Source organism: Macaca mulatta, chromosome 4 (genome assembly GCF_049350105.2).
Source record: "Macaca mulatta isolate MMU2019108-1 chromosome 4, T2T-MMU8v2.0, whole genome shotgun sequence".
NCBI classification, from domain to species: Eukaryota; Metazoa; Chordata; class Mammalia; order Primates; family Cercopithecidae; genus Macaca; species Macaca mulatta.
In genome coordinates this window covers 70,385,505-70,400,964 of record NC_133409.1, presented here as the reverse complement: position 1 = coordinate 70,400,964, position 15,460 = coordinate 70,385,505, and the positions used below count along the sequence as shown (strand labels likewise).

The 15,460-nt window shown below is 38.3% G+C and overlaps 1 protein-coding gene across 8 annotated transcripts in view; it reads right to left on the bottom strand.

Annotated features, from left to right (window-relative positions):
- ESR1 (estrogen receptor 1) overlaps positions 1-8,136 on the bottom strand; it is a 436,798-nt gene extending 428,662 nt beyond the window's left edge. For 6 of the 8 annotated variants that reach the window (XM_077999571.1, XM_077999568.1, XM_015137107.3 and 3 more), the window contains exon 1: positions 8,004-8,136. The gene's annotated coding sequence lies outside the window, so the exon portion shown is untranslated. The remainder of the gene's footprint in view (positions 1-8,003) is intronic. The other 2 variants (XM_077999567.1, XM_077999562.1) reach the window with 2 other exon arrangements.
- Positions 8,137-15,460: the final 7,324 nt, after the last annotated feature.

Genomic DNA, 15,460 nt, shown 5'->3' with positions numbered 1-15,460 from the left:
TAATAATAAAATGATGATGAGAGTTACCATTTCAGTCTTTCATTCCTACCTCGTTCTCAATTCAGGAAGCGGAAAAAGTTCTTTTAGAGGTGTTTAAAAGAAAGCAAGAAAAACACAGACACAATACATTTTTCTCAATTGACTTTCAGCTAAAACATGGATCGCTGTTTAGTGTGAAAAAGAAAAAAGCAAAACTTTACTCATGGAATAGGGAAATTTAGATTATTGTTTTTAAAACTTTAAGAAAACAGTGCACTCCGGGTTGAGAAACACACTGCTAACTGTTTTCATCAGGCAGGTGCTGTGTGTATCAACGTGTTTGGGTGTTCAATCATTGACCTTTATCAGATGGGCTGGAAAGTAGGGACTCTGGCAGGTCACTCTGTCAAAGATATATCTGTGCCTGCTATTTTTCAGTCTAAACAGAAATTGCCTTTTTGTGTTATCTAAAGCTTCATCCTCATTATATCCTGATTTATTTTAAATAGTTATTTCTTAGTGATGTCTTTCGTGATAGTTTTTCAATAAGCTACTGGGTTCTGTCACAGATAATAAATAAAAATCATGTCAGTATCAATGTTCAGTTCTTAATTTGTATTGCTTGAAACTATGGTAATGGTATCCTTGTTTATTTGCTTTTACAGAAGGCTGACCTTCTCCTAGTAACCTGTAAAAGCAGAGTTCACTTCCAACAGGTGGCAATGTGAGTTTTCAGCATGTCTTGTGATTTAAATACAGTTTTCTCCATGGAATCTATAATTTCTCAAGTCTAAGTCACCACTTCAGTCTTTTCGTTTTGACTTCTAAGTATGCTTACCTTTACTCACCTAGCAAGAATGTGATGTACCTGGAATGGCATCAAAGTCTATATAACAAAGGGCAGTGGAAATGCTGCTAAAATGCATCCAAGATCCCTCATAGAAAGAATATCTTTAAACAACAAGGTCCGGGGCAGAGGGAATCAAAAACCACCACCACCAAAGGAAACCGATACCGAATAATAGCACTTCAATAGAAAAATGACATGCTCAATGTTCCCTTTCGGATTAACTCATTTCGCCTTTGTGTAATTATTATCCTATCCCTTCCCTCTCAGGAACAGCAGGTGCTTTGTTTCATAGCGCAGCCATAAAATAGGGACAACCAAAACTTGCGATGTGTGTTTCCCTTGCATTGTTCCCTATTTGTTCTGTGTGTAAGGTTTTTCCTCCAACAAGATTGTCATCTCCTTGAATATAAAGCTGTACTTTGTGGGGCCACTGTTAGGCACCAACCACAGTTCTGGGGACACAGTGAAAGCTCAAACCAAAAAATGCATGGAATTGAACGAAGCAAGAGAACACACCTAATTCCCATGTCTGTGATTGATTTGTTTCATAATCCAAAGAAAGTGCATTCATGCTTCAATTATTATGGGCAGTTAATGGTTAAAAAAATTGAAACAAAAGGTGCCAGCGCTTCTGAGAGAACTGTTTGAGTCAATGCTAGTCAAGTTCTTATTAAATGCACTGGGCAAAGTGCTGACAATAGGACTACTTTCTAGAAATCTCAGTTGATCTCAGCAGAAAAAGAGATTGTGAAACAAAAGTGATGAATAGATAAATATGAACATGATCAATATGAACGGGACTTTGAAGTACCAACCTACATGAAGATCTATAGGCCATTAATTAATAAATTAGCTAATTTCTAAACCATCTCCTTACTGTAGTGGAGACAATCTCAGTGCCATTCCAGGCATTATATGAAATGCCCTATTTTTGTTTTCACATGCAATTAAATAATCACCAAAAAGAAAGCTGAGGTTCAAAGAGGCGAGCAATGTATCCAAGAGCATTTAGCCAAATCCCACCTTACCAAGAAACCAGCCCAAGCCCTCCACGTAATAGACTAGAATAATGACACAGATAACTTAAGTAGCTTACAGTGAACTCGGGCTTAACTATTCCTAGAATCAGGTCTCCTGAGTTAGAGTTTAAGCATGCTTTCCACTACATAGAATAAACAGTGATTTAATTTACTAGCTGCACAAAAGTTTAACAAGAGTTTTCCAGACGAGCATGGGAACGATCCACAATTTTTTTGTAAACAAAATTCTTCGTTTAATACATGCTAAAGTCTTCTAAAACTCTTCTTTGCCACTAATTCTGAAGAGAAACTAAGAAGCTAAGAAGCAGTGCAGTTGTAACTCAGCTCTGTCTCTCCCCCATTCTCAGAAAGAGGGGCAGAACCTCCCAGAACTTCCTCATGGTACATCTTCTGTTGCTGCTGCCACTTTCTCGCCTGTGGGCCTCTCTTCTCTTCATCTCACCGTGTGGATTTGCTGGTGCAGGGTAGAGGGATGACGAGGTAGAAAGAATTGGCAGCAGGAGTCCCAGGCAGTAGAGCACAGATGTTGAGCTGGGCCCAAGACCCAGACAGATCTGGCTTTGTATCCTGATTCTTTCATTTCCCCACTACTGATTGGAGGCATGTTATTTAACCTCTGTTTCCTCCCCCATTTAATAATGGTACTACCCCAAGGGTTGGTATAAAGAGAAAAGGAAATGATCAGTTCTTGGTCAGTATTAACCATGATTATTTTCCGGAACTGGAAAATAAATCTATATCGTTGCACATAAACCAAATACAGGAAAAGAAATGATGAAACTTCGACTTCTGTGATAGGTGGCAAGAGAGTTTATAATCACCCGGTTTATACCAGCAAGGCCATATTGATTGTGAAAATATCTAAATATTTTCACCAGTTGATAGAGTCACTAAGTTGAGTCTCTTGAGTGCCCTCCTGTGTCATCCCAGTGGCGGTGGCCCCTCTGCAGGACTGCCTCCTTTCACCTCACTCCAGCAATAGTTAATACATTCACACCTGGCCGAGTGGTGGCTGAATGGTGGGGGAGACACCAGGACCCTGCTGTGTGCCACTGGCCAGCATCCCTTCTCATTGGTTTTGGCGCCTGATACTTGGTAATTTATAAAGAAGAGGTTTAATTGACCCATACTTCCACATGGCTGGGAAGGCCTCAGGAAACTTAATCATGGCAGAAGGCAAAGGGGAAACAAGGCATGTCTTATACAGCAGCAGGAGAGAGAGAGGGAGAGAAAGGGGAACTGCCAAAGACTTTTAAACCATCAGCTCTCGTGAGAACTCACTCAGTATCACGAGAACAGCATGGGGGAAACCACGCCCATGATCCAAACCCTTCCCATCAGGTCCCTCCCTGGACACATGGGGATTACAATCTGAGATAAGATTTGGGTAGGGACACAGAGCCAAACCATATCAGTGCCCAAACAGGCCATAGAGCCAAAACATATCACTGCTCAAATAGGTTGTGCACATAACTATTGTGAATATTTGTTTGTGCTGGGAATAATTATTTTGTGACATTCAGCAGTCTTCAGCACCAAAATAAAAGCTATGCTCTTGGGAACAAAGTGAGGGCTTGTGGAACCTGTGTGTGCATTAGGAAACAGGACATAGGACTTCTTCCTCTGATTAGAAGCCACCCCTCACCAGGAGATGTACCTTGGGGAATAGAATGCAGGCTAAACTCTACCCTCCACTTGCCTCTCATCTGGACACCCCAGTGCAAAGCATGGCCTTATAGGCAATTGTCCACTTCCCACCTGCATCTCCTGAATAAAATACTGCAAAATGGAGACGATACCAAACTGCAAATCTAACAAAGTTCTGGTTTTCCCCATGATATCCACATGGTGCTTTCAAAACACAAAATTGTAAGAATTTTCTAAATAATTGTATTACATTTTTTTAATTGTATTATAATTTTTAAAACAATTTTACCGTTTTTGAGACACATCGCCTCCTATTTTGTTTAGTGACTATTGCACTCGCTCTTTTAAAGTCATCCCAGTATTGGTCAATTTTAAGTTCACATTAGAATCATCTGGGAAGCTTTTATTTAAAAATACTGATGCCTGAGCCGAACCCCTAATCAATTAAATCAGAATGTGTGGAGGTGGAGCCCAAGCATCAGCATATATTTTCAAGCTCCCCAGAGTATCTAATGAGGGCCAAAGGTTTAAAACCACTGTCCTACAAATGTTAGAGTCATTTAGAAATGAGGCAGTGTATTGGGGCTTACCACTGTGTATGCATATGTATGTCATATCTTTCTTTGTATTTATAAATATTTATTGTGAGTTAAATATACATACTGAAGAGTCTACATAACATATATGTATGCTTTAAAAAAAAAATAAGAAAAAGAACACCTATATGTTGTCCACCCAACCAAAGATCTAGAAAATGCAAGTACTTCTAAACAAAATATTTTTGCTTCTGCCTGTTTCGAATTTTAATGGCTGGACTCCTACTATACGTATTGTGCTGAGACTTGGTATTTTGTGCTTAAAATTTTGATGAGTTTTACATATTTTTCATTTAACCCTCACAACATGAATAAAGTTTTGCAGATGGGGAAACTGAGGTTTGAAAGGGCCAATAGTTTGACAAGAGTCACTTTCTAACAAGTGGTAGAAGTTGAGTTAGAACATAGAACTGTACCTCTCAAAAGCTTAGCCACTGAACTGTACTGAAACTAACCGCTGTACTGAACTCACTGCAAAATCATGAAGAAGAAATAAAGTCACTGCCTCGCAAAGTTAAAAGTTTAGGAACACAATTGTACCCTTTCCCATTGCCCAAACTCTGCTGTATTCACTGAAGTTGCCAGCCCAAGTCATACAGTCCTGTGGAGTTATTAGGAATTTTACGTTTTCCTATAGAAAGGATTTGTTCAATTCTCCTGCCAGATGAGCACATGTAAAGAATGTCCATTCTGATTTCTCTGAAACTATTGAATTCTAAAGTGCTAATCTGATGACTATACCAGCATATCTATTTTAAGATGGACATAAAATGGACATACAGTAAGTGCCAGCAATTCCTGTGTTCTTTTTACCATATTAAATAAAGATATCTTTCACACAAGCAACTGTCAGTAGTAATGTTTTACTTTAAAGACTATTATGCCTGATAGTTCCTTTTGTTTTATACCTTTTGCCTCCTTAATTTGGCTTTAATGATCAGTCATAATCTGCTATGAATTTTAGGGATAAGAAGTTGAATGAATGTGTACATCACATACATTCATTTTCTATTCTTTTTTCAGTTTAGTTGAAAGTCACACTGTAGACCTTTAGATTGTTGTTTTGAATAGAAAGCTCTCAGTGAGACTGGAGCGTTATTACAGAAGACATTGCTTGGTGAATTACTCCTATTAAGGGTCTAATTCCCAGACGGTACCCACAGTGAGGGAGTGGAACCTTCTTTTAGAGGCTGACTCATGGAATCCTATAGATAAATGGGAACACCAATTCATTAGCATTCATTAGCCATGAGAAACTCAACGGTAAAAGGCCATGAGAAACTCAATGCTATAAAGGACTGGAGATTTGCATCATTGGACAATCAAATGGGAAACCACTTTATGAATGGAACTTTGCAGGAGGAACAACGGAACCAGAAAAGTGGGGAGCTCTTGGCTGACTCCCAGTAGGAAAGACCTGTCACTGGGACTAGTCATCTCTAATGGTTAATACTTACCTTAGCAGGCCAGGCGCAGTGGCTCATGCCTGTAATCCCAGCACTTTGGGAGGCTGAGGTGGGCGGATCAGCTGAGGTCAGGAGTTCGACACCAGCCTGGCCAACATAGTGAAACACCGTTTCTACTAAAAATACAAAATTAGCTGGGCATGGTGGTGCATGCCTATAATCCCAGCTACTCGGGAGGCTGAGGCAGGAGAATCACTTGAACCCAGGAGGCGGAGGTTGTGGTGAGCCAACATCATGCTACAGCACTCCAGCCTGGGCAACAAGATCGAAACTCGGTCTCAAAAACAAACAAGCAAACAAAAAAACTTGCCTTAGCATATCTTGGTTTAGTCTCCTTGAGCTTCCTTCTTCTAAGCCTTAGCCTGGCCATCTTCAGGAAAACCTGTTCTTGCTTATCTATGCCTACATGTAATATGATATTTAAAACCTGGATTTAGACTCAAACTTGGCTGATTTACCAGCTCTGTGATCTTAGTTAGACATATGAATCTTCTAAGCCTCAGCTTCCTTATCTGTAAAGCAAGACAAATACTCTCTTCCCACAGGTGTGTGGGAGGATTAAATGAGATAACTTTGATACATTTAGAACAGTTATGCACCAAACTCTATTCTAAAGACTGCTGTTTATCTTATGGAGTCAATATCATCATTTTGTTTTCCATCCCACATTGCCAATATGAAGTGTATATTTATAACTGAGAATCAACTATTTTTACTGAATGAGGAATATTAATGAGAATGATTTTAACCAAAACAGCAAACGGTGGCACTGGTGTGCTGTGTGTGAGAATAGCTCAGGAATACCAGAGGGGAAAAGGATTTCAGAATCAATAAGTACTTTTGTGAGCTATTTCACAAAAATGACATGAAAGAAAATATTTAGAGATACGGAAAAGGTCAAACTAACCTGAAACTCAGTTTTATTGACAAAAGTTTAAGTTACCTTTAGCATATTTCATCATCCCATAATCAGGACCATCAATAAATATTTACTGAGTGCCTACTGCAGTCAAGACACTGCAGTGTGGGCTGCAGTTAATGTCCAGGTGATGGGAGAATTGCTTAGAAGTACAAGCAATTGTACTTTCCTGGATGACTAAAATCTAATTGGAGAGTCAGGCATAGCATAAAAATAAATCTATAGAAGAAAAATCAGTAAACAAAAGTAGCCTACAAAATTTTCCCATGTTTTTTGGGATGCACTTATATGGCTTTAAATTTTAAAAATATTTTGAAATATAAAGCTTAAAAGAGTGAACAACTTGGGTCATCATACTTTTTTTTTTTTTTTTTTTTTGCCAGAACCTCACTAGAGGAAGATATTAGATTGGATGATATGAAAATGTCAATATTTAACCTTTTTTACATCCAAAAAAACCCCAAAATTTCATGTGGTTCAACCTTGATTTCAGTAAGCTATTTCTGAAAGCTGGATACATGTTGAAATATGAGTAACATTTGCAGTCCATCTACTCTGGACTCATGCTAATTCCTTCTGGGGCCTTTTCAGATTCAAGATAGATTCGCAGGAAAAAATGCATAATATTTAAACTGACGGACTGGAAAATTAGCATGAAAAGTTCACCAGTGTTATGGAAAATTTCACCCAACACATTTCGTAAAGAACAAAAACCTAAACACACATGGTAGATCCACTTCAGCAAATCATGTTAGTGCAGCAACATTATCCAACAACAAAATTTTAGAACAATTTTCTCCCCAAGGGACTCATTTTCCTTAGAAAATTATGCAAAGTGTGAACAACTGTGAAATACAATTGTCAACCAAAATATTCAACTTGACAACAGATTGAAAACTGTTACAATGTAATATAATTTACAATGACTAAAATTTTAATTTTAATGGGTAGTACCCATAAAAGTTGTCTAGTTTAATTAATTTCCCTTTTTCATTGGTGCTGTGGGTCTTAAATTTGTATTTTGCTACATCTTTATAAAACAACTTTAAATTCTCACACATTAAATTTCTCTACAACTGTCTATCTAAATCAGAGTTTTTAATGATAAAGACATGTGATGCCCCTGTATGAATAGACAGAGAAAAAATTAAAACGAACAAAAAATGTATTCCCCCTGTGTAAGATATAGACGTTTTTTATCATTGAAGACTTGTTTGGCTAACTTTACAGTCCAAAAATTCTCCTAATTTGAAAGATTGTCATTATAAATTAAAATCTCTGAAAACCTCCAGACTATGTATTAAGTCTTTGAAGATATCAACATTGTGCCCATATATATCCCATAGCCTTGCCTTGGTATCACCTTGTGAGACACAAATGTTCTTTCTATGGCATGTGCTTTTATCCTGATGTGTGAGGCCTTGGTCTGATAACCTCCTTACATAGTCATCTTAATATTCAGTTGCCCAAGAGAAAGTTAATAGAGTAGAAAAAATTAAAACTTACCTTCTTTGGTAGCTACAGAATATAATTCACAATCAAAGGGATTGGTATCAGATTTTGGAGATATTTGAGGCTCTGCGATTATTTCTCTGACTGCTTAGAACCTTAGAATCTACCAAAATAAAATCTATTAATCAAATATTTTTTTTGGACTAAGCTTACACAGTTTGTTCAGGCATTGTTAGCATGTCTGGAAGAGTCATCTCTGCTTTCGGGAAAATTACGTTGACTGAAAGAAAGCACAAAACAATCGTCTCAAAACCGTCAGTAATTTTTCTAAAGGATGTCAAATGTGCACTTCACAGCGAGGGAAAATGTTGACCAATACTGTTGTTTGTGATAAATACATCACATCCTAGTGAAAATGTGGTATAGCAGGTAACAAGTTTCCATTCTGTGCACTAGAACTGAAAAACTGTACCTAGAAAGGATATTCTGAAAAATACTAATTATAGGGACAAAGCCTTAATATTCTTAATACAAACAGCTCTTAAAAGTCTATTTTAAAAATGGAACATGTGAACAGAAAAACTAATAAAAATTTACAAAGGACAAAATAATGGAGACCAGTAAACATAATTTTTAAAGGTCACTGTTAATTGGAGAATTTCAAATTTTTAAAACTGTGTGCTATCAGGTTTTAAATATTTATGGTGGTTATAATGTAGGAAGTAAGCATTCTCAAACACTGCTGGCGAAGTATAAAATATTACAACCTTCCTAGAGCACTATGACTTTATTCAAAATCTTAAAATACTCAAAGGAAAAAAAAGAGCTTTCTTTCACCTACAGTTCAAAATAACATAACTTAAAACTATATTATTCCTAGGCCTATATATAACAAGACATCTTCAAAATGTTGCCTTCTTATGCATGAATATGATGTAATTCTACTTATTTAGATCTTCTTTAATATTTCTCAAGAAAATTTTGCCTCTAATAAGTTTTTCTACATCTTATGTTAGATTTATTTTCTAATGTTATTGTCTTTTTTCTGGTATAGTGAAATGACATTGACTTTTGTATATTAATTTTATATCCTGCCTTCTTGCTGAGCTCTCCTACAATTTCTAATAATTTATCTGAAGATTCTTTGGAGTTTTTTATGTAAATGTATATATCATCTGAAAATAATTAGTTTCATTTCTTCCTTTTCAATCCTTATATCTGACTCTACAATTCTCTAAATTTTTGTCATATATATTTTGAGGCAGCTTAATTGGGTATGTATACATGTTTAGAATGGATATTTCTTGGTGAATTGAAACTTTAACCTTTTGACTTCCTCTATTACTATAATGTTTTTTATCTAAACATGAGCTTTATCTGATACTAATACAAATGCACCAGCTTTCCTTTGTCACTCTCTGCAGATTTTTCCATCTTTTAATTTTCTGGTTACGTGTATATGCTTTAGGTATGTTCACACGAAAAGCATATATCCAAATTTTTTAAATCTCATTTAATAGTTCCTTTCTTTCAACTGGCAAATTTAACCTATTTATAGTTATTGTGATAGTGATACATTTACACATCTTTCTACTATTTTATTTTACTGTTTCAATTTGATTCAGGATTTCTATTTCTTTTTAATGCCTTCTAATTCTTAAAAGTTCTGTGTTGATACCTTTCCCCAGCAAGTCAAGAATTGAGCCCGATCTCACATCCCTTGGCCTTCTCCCATGTTTTCATCAACCCCCTTACTGTTGATACAATCTAGAATTTTAAGTTTGAATAATATTAATGAAGTTTTCCTTTCTATATTCTTTGGTATTTCCCATATTTTTATGTCAACAAACTTTACTAAGTCATTTGACTATCTTTATTTCAAAGCATCTCGTGTGTGTGTGAAGGTGGAAAGTCTTGGGTACCAAAAAAATTGCAGTTGATCATTCCCTTCCCCATTAAATACCCACTCCTGTTGGTGCTTCATTTCCAGCTCCCTGCAGCCTGGCAGCATTAGTGGAAGATTTTTTTTTTTTTCCCCAGGTCATTTTTTTTTTTCTTCAACTGCCTACTGGCAGACAGCTCCTCACTGCCTGGACTTCGCCTCTGAGGACAACCTTCTGGGCTGCAGCTCTGGGGACAGACACCAAATGTCCTGGGACAAAAGCCAAACTCCAAAAACTCTATTCAATCACTCCACAGCCACATCTGAGGCCTCTGCCCCAAGCTGCAGCCACCACCCCAACACACACACCTACACACTAATGCAAAACAATTCTCGCAGATTTTTCCAAATCTTGATGTTTTCCTTCTATAATTTTTCCAGATGTGACAGGTGAGAACCAGTAGTCTCAGCTAGTTCAGCATCTTGTAAGAACTCAAACCTTAAAAATGTGTATATATAAGAATATACCTCACTGGATCTTTATAATATTAAAACATCATTTTTATTTTTTTAAATTCCTGAGTAGGGTTTTCAAGAAATAGTTTGATATATTCATAGGATAGGAAAAAAATGTAGCCATTAAATTACACTGTAGAAAAAAATGTCAAATGATGTCGGAAAATAATCTTGATATACTGATAAAGGAAAAAAGTTAGTTTACAAAATAGGATTACAATATGACTTGAGTTCTCATTATAAATATACACAAACACATGTTCACACAAAAATCAATATTATAGAGCATGTATTTAAAAATGCCAAAACCAGGCCGGGCATGGTGGCTCACACCTGTAATCCTAGCACTTTGGGAGGCAGAGGTGGGTGGATCACTTGAGGTCAGGAGTTTGAGACCAGCCTGGCCAACATGGTGAAGCCCCATCTCTACTAAAAATACAGAAATCAGCCAGGCGTGGTGGTGGGCGCCTGTAATCCCAGCTACATGGGAAGCTGAGACAGGAGAATTGCTTGAACCCAGGAGGTAGAGGTTGAAATGGCGGGACTGCACTCCAACTTGGGTGACAGAGCAAGATTCTGTCTCAAAACATAAAAAAAATAATAAAATAAAAAGCCAAAAGTGTGTGGTTCTGTTAATAGTATTTTACCAATATCAGTGTCCTTATTTTAATAATGTACTAGAGTTACATAAGATGGTATCATTACAGGGAGCTGGGTAAAAGTTACAGGGCAATTCTCTATCGTTTTTGTAACTTCTTGTGAGTCTAATTTTATTTTAAAATAAAATGTTTAAAAGTATACATGGTAACAGACTTTCTTTGAGGAGAGGAGAGAGTTCTGCTTACCACACATTTCTCCTTTATGACACCACTTGATTCCTTCTGGAGAGGAAGAGAATAAAAATTGTCCCACTGTGAACAGAGACTTGAGGGGATTCGTATTTCCAAGCCAAATGCATCCACAGGGTCTATCGCAGACGACTTCAGCAAGGATACTCCTCTCATAGCCAAGGTATAGGGACAGACTCAAGCTGGTCCAAACAGACCCTCTCTCCAGGGACTTTCTATCTTGATAAGAGATGCAATGAAGGAAAGATGCTGGGAGGCGATTTGTTCCCACCTGGGCAGATAGCTTTTGTTGCCCCAATTCCATGGTATTTTTAATTGACAAATAAAAATGTATTTATGTATCAGGTACAACATGATGTTGGACTACATACACGTTGTGGAATGGCTAAATAGAGCTAACTAACATATGCATTATCTCACATACTGATTTTTTTAAGTGAGAACACTTAAAATCTACTCTCAGCAATTTTCAAGAATTCAATACAGTCACAAGGTTATTAACTATAGTCACCATGTTGTACAATAGATCTCTTGAACTTCTTCCTCCTGCCTAACTGAAATTTTGTGTGCTTTGACCAACGAGATATCTCCTCAACTTCTCCTTCCCCAGCCTCTGGTGACCACCGTTCCACTCTCTGCTTCTGTAAGTTCAACTTTTTTAGATTCCACGTGTAAGTGAGAATTTGCAGTATTTGTCTTTCTGTGCCTGGCTTATTTCACTTAATGTTCATTTTAACCTGATCTTCCAATTGTTTGTCATTCTATGATTTACTAAGCACCAGTCTGAAATATTCCCTTTTTGTTTGAGTTAACCAAAGCCAGAAACTAAAAACTATAACTGAATAAATGATGTCTTATCCATCCCAATTCCAAAACAAAGATTTAAGTGAACTTGTCCTACTGTGAACTCCCTTCAAGTAGGGAAAATGGGTGAATAGTTGGAATACATGTCCCCTCCAAATCTCATGTTGACATGTCATTCCTAGTGTTGGAGGTGGGCCTGGTGGGAGGTGTTTGGGTCATGGGGGCGGATCTCTCATGAAAGGGTTGGTGTCCTCCTCACGGTAATGATTCAGTTCTCACTCTATTAGTTCATGCAAGAGCTGGTTGCTTAAAGGAGCCCGGCACCTCCTCCCCTCTCTCTTGCTCCCTCTCATGTGACATACCTGCTCCATCTTCGCCTCTGCCATGAGCAAAGCCTTCCTGAAGTCTCCCCAGAAGCCAAGCAGATGCTGGTGCCATGCTTGTACAGCCCTCAGAACTCTGAGCCAAATACTCCTCTTTTCTTTATAAACTACCCAGCCTCAGGCATTCCTTTATAGCAACACAAAACACACTAATTGGTCACAGAGTCTTATCTCTTAGCGTGAAAGCTCAAATTAAAAAATTTCTCAACTCCGCCAAAATATAGTAGCAGATTCTTCTTATTTGTTTCTCTTGGGTCTCTATAATGATAACTTTACCAAGAAGTTTTGACTACCAGATCAATTTTGGTAGCCAGACAAGCTTTATGATTATCAGTTTTGCCTCAAGAAAATTCTCTATCAACACTGAAAATTTCTGCTGAAAATTCCCTAGAATTTTACCTAAGCAAATGAAGCTTTTTTTTTTTTTTTTTTTTTTTTTTTTTTTTTTTTTATAACAAATCAGGAAAGCTAATCACAGGTGAGACTATAGACTTTGGAATCAGAGAGATCAGACTGGAAGCCCATCTTCACTGTGTGCTGGGATTCAGAGCTTGTACAACTTACCTGATCTCTTTGAACTTCTCTTTCCTCCTTCAAGGTGCTCCAATTATCTTGTGGATTATTTGGAGTACAAAATAGGAGTTTCTTTACTGCTCCTGAGACTGTCAGCACAGAGCAGACAGTTATCAAACCCTTGGCTATGCATCAGACAGAAGAAGGATAAGGAGGAAAGAAAGAAGGGAAGGAGACAGAGAAAAGAAGGAAGAAGAAGAAGATGAAGACGAAGATGAACAAGAAGAAGAAGAGGAGGAGAAGGAGGAAGAAGAAGAGGAATAAAAGAACTGGGTGTGGTGGCTCACACCTGTAATCCCAGTACTTTGGGAGGCTGAGTCAGGTGGATCACTTGAAGTCAGGAGTTCAAGACCAGCCTGGCCAACATGGTGAAAGCCTGTCTCTACTAAAAACACAAAATTATCCAGGCATGGTGGTGCACGCCTGTAATCCCAGCTACTCAGGAGGCTGAGGCGGGGGAATTGCTTGAATCTGGGAGGTGGAGGTTGCATTGAGCCAAGATTGCACCACTGCACTCCAGCGTGGGTGACAAGAGTGAAACAGCGTCTCAAAAAAAAAAAATATATATATATATATATACACATACACACACACACACACACGTATATATATACACACACACACATATATATATATACACAAAAATTAGCCAGGTGTGGTGGTGCACACCTTTAATCTCAGCTACGAGGGAGGCTGAGGCATGAGAATCACTTGAATCTGGGAGGTGGAGGCTGCAGTGAGCCAAGATCATGCCACTGCACTCCAGCCTGGGTAACAGAGCAAGATTCCATCTCAAAAAAAAAAAAAAGGAAGAAGAAGAAGGCATGGATGAAGGAGGAGGAGAAGGAGAATGAAGGAGAAGGAGAAAAGAAGGAAGAAGAAGGAGAAGGGAAGAAGGGAGAAGAAGGAGAAGGATGGAGGAGGAAGAAGAAGGAGGAGAGGGAGGAGGAGAAAGAGAAGGAGAAAAAGAAGGAATGACAAAAAGAGGAGGAAAGGGGGAGGAGAAGAAGAAAAAGAAAAAGGAGAAAGAAATGATGGTCCTCCCTCCCATAAAGACAAAAGAACTTAAAATGCTTTAAGTTTTAAATTGTCTCATATACATTATCTTTGTTATCATCACAGCAGACACATGACATAAAGCAAGTATTATTTTTCCTGATGTAGTAGGAAGAAACTGAACCATCACGCCAAGTTAGGGGCAGAGTCAGGCCCAGAACCAAAGTTTCCACCCAGCCTCTGTAATTCTCTCTGCCTGGTTCACATTTTTTAGAACGTTGGTAGGTGACACTACAACTGTCCAGTTTAGAAACATCTCCCTCCCATGCCAAAAAAGCAGGATGACTGCAACTCGTACTATAACCTGAACAAACCTTTCACTATGTCTGCAAAAAAGTTAGGATGTTTTATTGATACACAATAGTTTTACATATTTTTGGAATACAATCAAATGTATAATACAAAATAGCCAGATCAGAAAAGAATTGGAGTGTTTCCAACATAAAAAATTAGCAGTTTTTAAAATATGTGCATGAAAGTAATCAATACTAAAATCATCTCCTTGTTTAGTCATAAAATAATGGCAGCTATACATAAAATATTTTCAGATTACTGTGGCTTTACCTAATGAACATAAGCTGCAATGTTGCTCAATGGAGACTGCATATTATATGATACTTCTGAGCTACACAAGCTTTCTAATCAGCACAGTCATTTGCTGGTGTGACAGTAATGTGCCAGGATGAAATCTGACTTCTTAGTGCTCTTCTGTTAGAGAAAATATGGCCTTGTAAAAAATTACCTCTCCAAGGTTCTGGTGCAGTGGTTCATGCCTATAATCCCAGCACTTTGGGAGGCCAAGGTGGGCAGATTGCTTGAGCCCAGGAGTTCGAGACCAGCCTGGCAAAATTGTGAAACCCTCTCACTATTAAAAACAATTTTAAACATTAGCTGGTGTGGTGGTGCACACCTGTAGTGGTGGTGCGCACCTGTAGTCCCAGCTGGGAATCTAAGGGGGTAGGATCATTTGAGCCCAGGAGGTCAAGGCCGCAGTGAGCTGTGATTGTCCCACTGCACTCAGCCTGGGCAACAGAACAAGACCCTGTCTCAAAAAACAAAGAAATTACCTCCCCATATTTGGGGGGTTTTTTTGTATTTCAGTTATATCCCGTTTGAGGTACGGAGAACAAATATTTCTTTTATTTTTATTTATTTATTTATTTTGAGATGGAGTCTCGCTCTGTCGCCCAGGCTGGAGTGCAGTGGCGCCATCTCAGCTCACTGCAAGCTCCGCCTCCCGGGTTCACGCCATTCTCCTGCCTCAGCCTCCCAAGTAACTGGGACTACAGGTGCCCGCCACCACTCCCGGCTAATTTTTTGTATTTTTAGTAGAGACGGGGTTTCACCGTGTTAGCCAGGATGGTCTGGATCTCCTGACCTCATGATCCACTCTCCTCGGCCTTCCAAAGTGCTGGGATTACAGGCGTGAGCCACCGCGCCCAGTCAGAG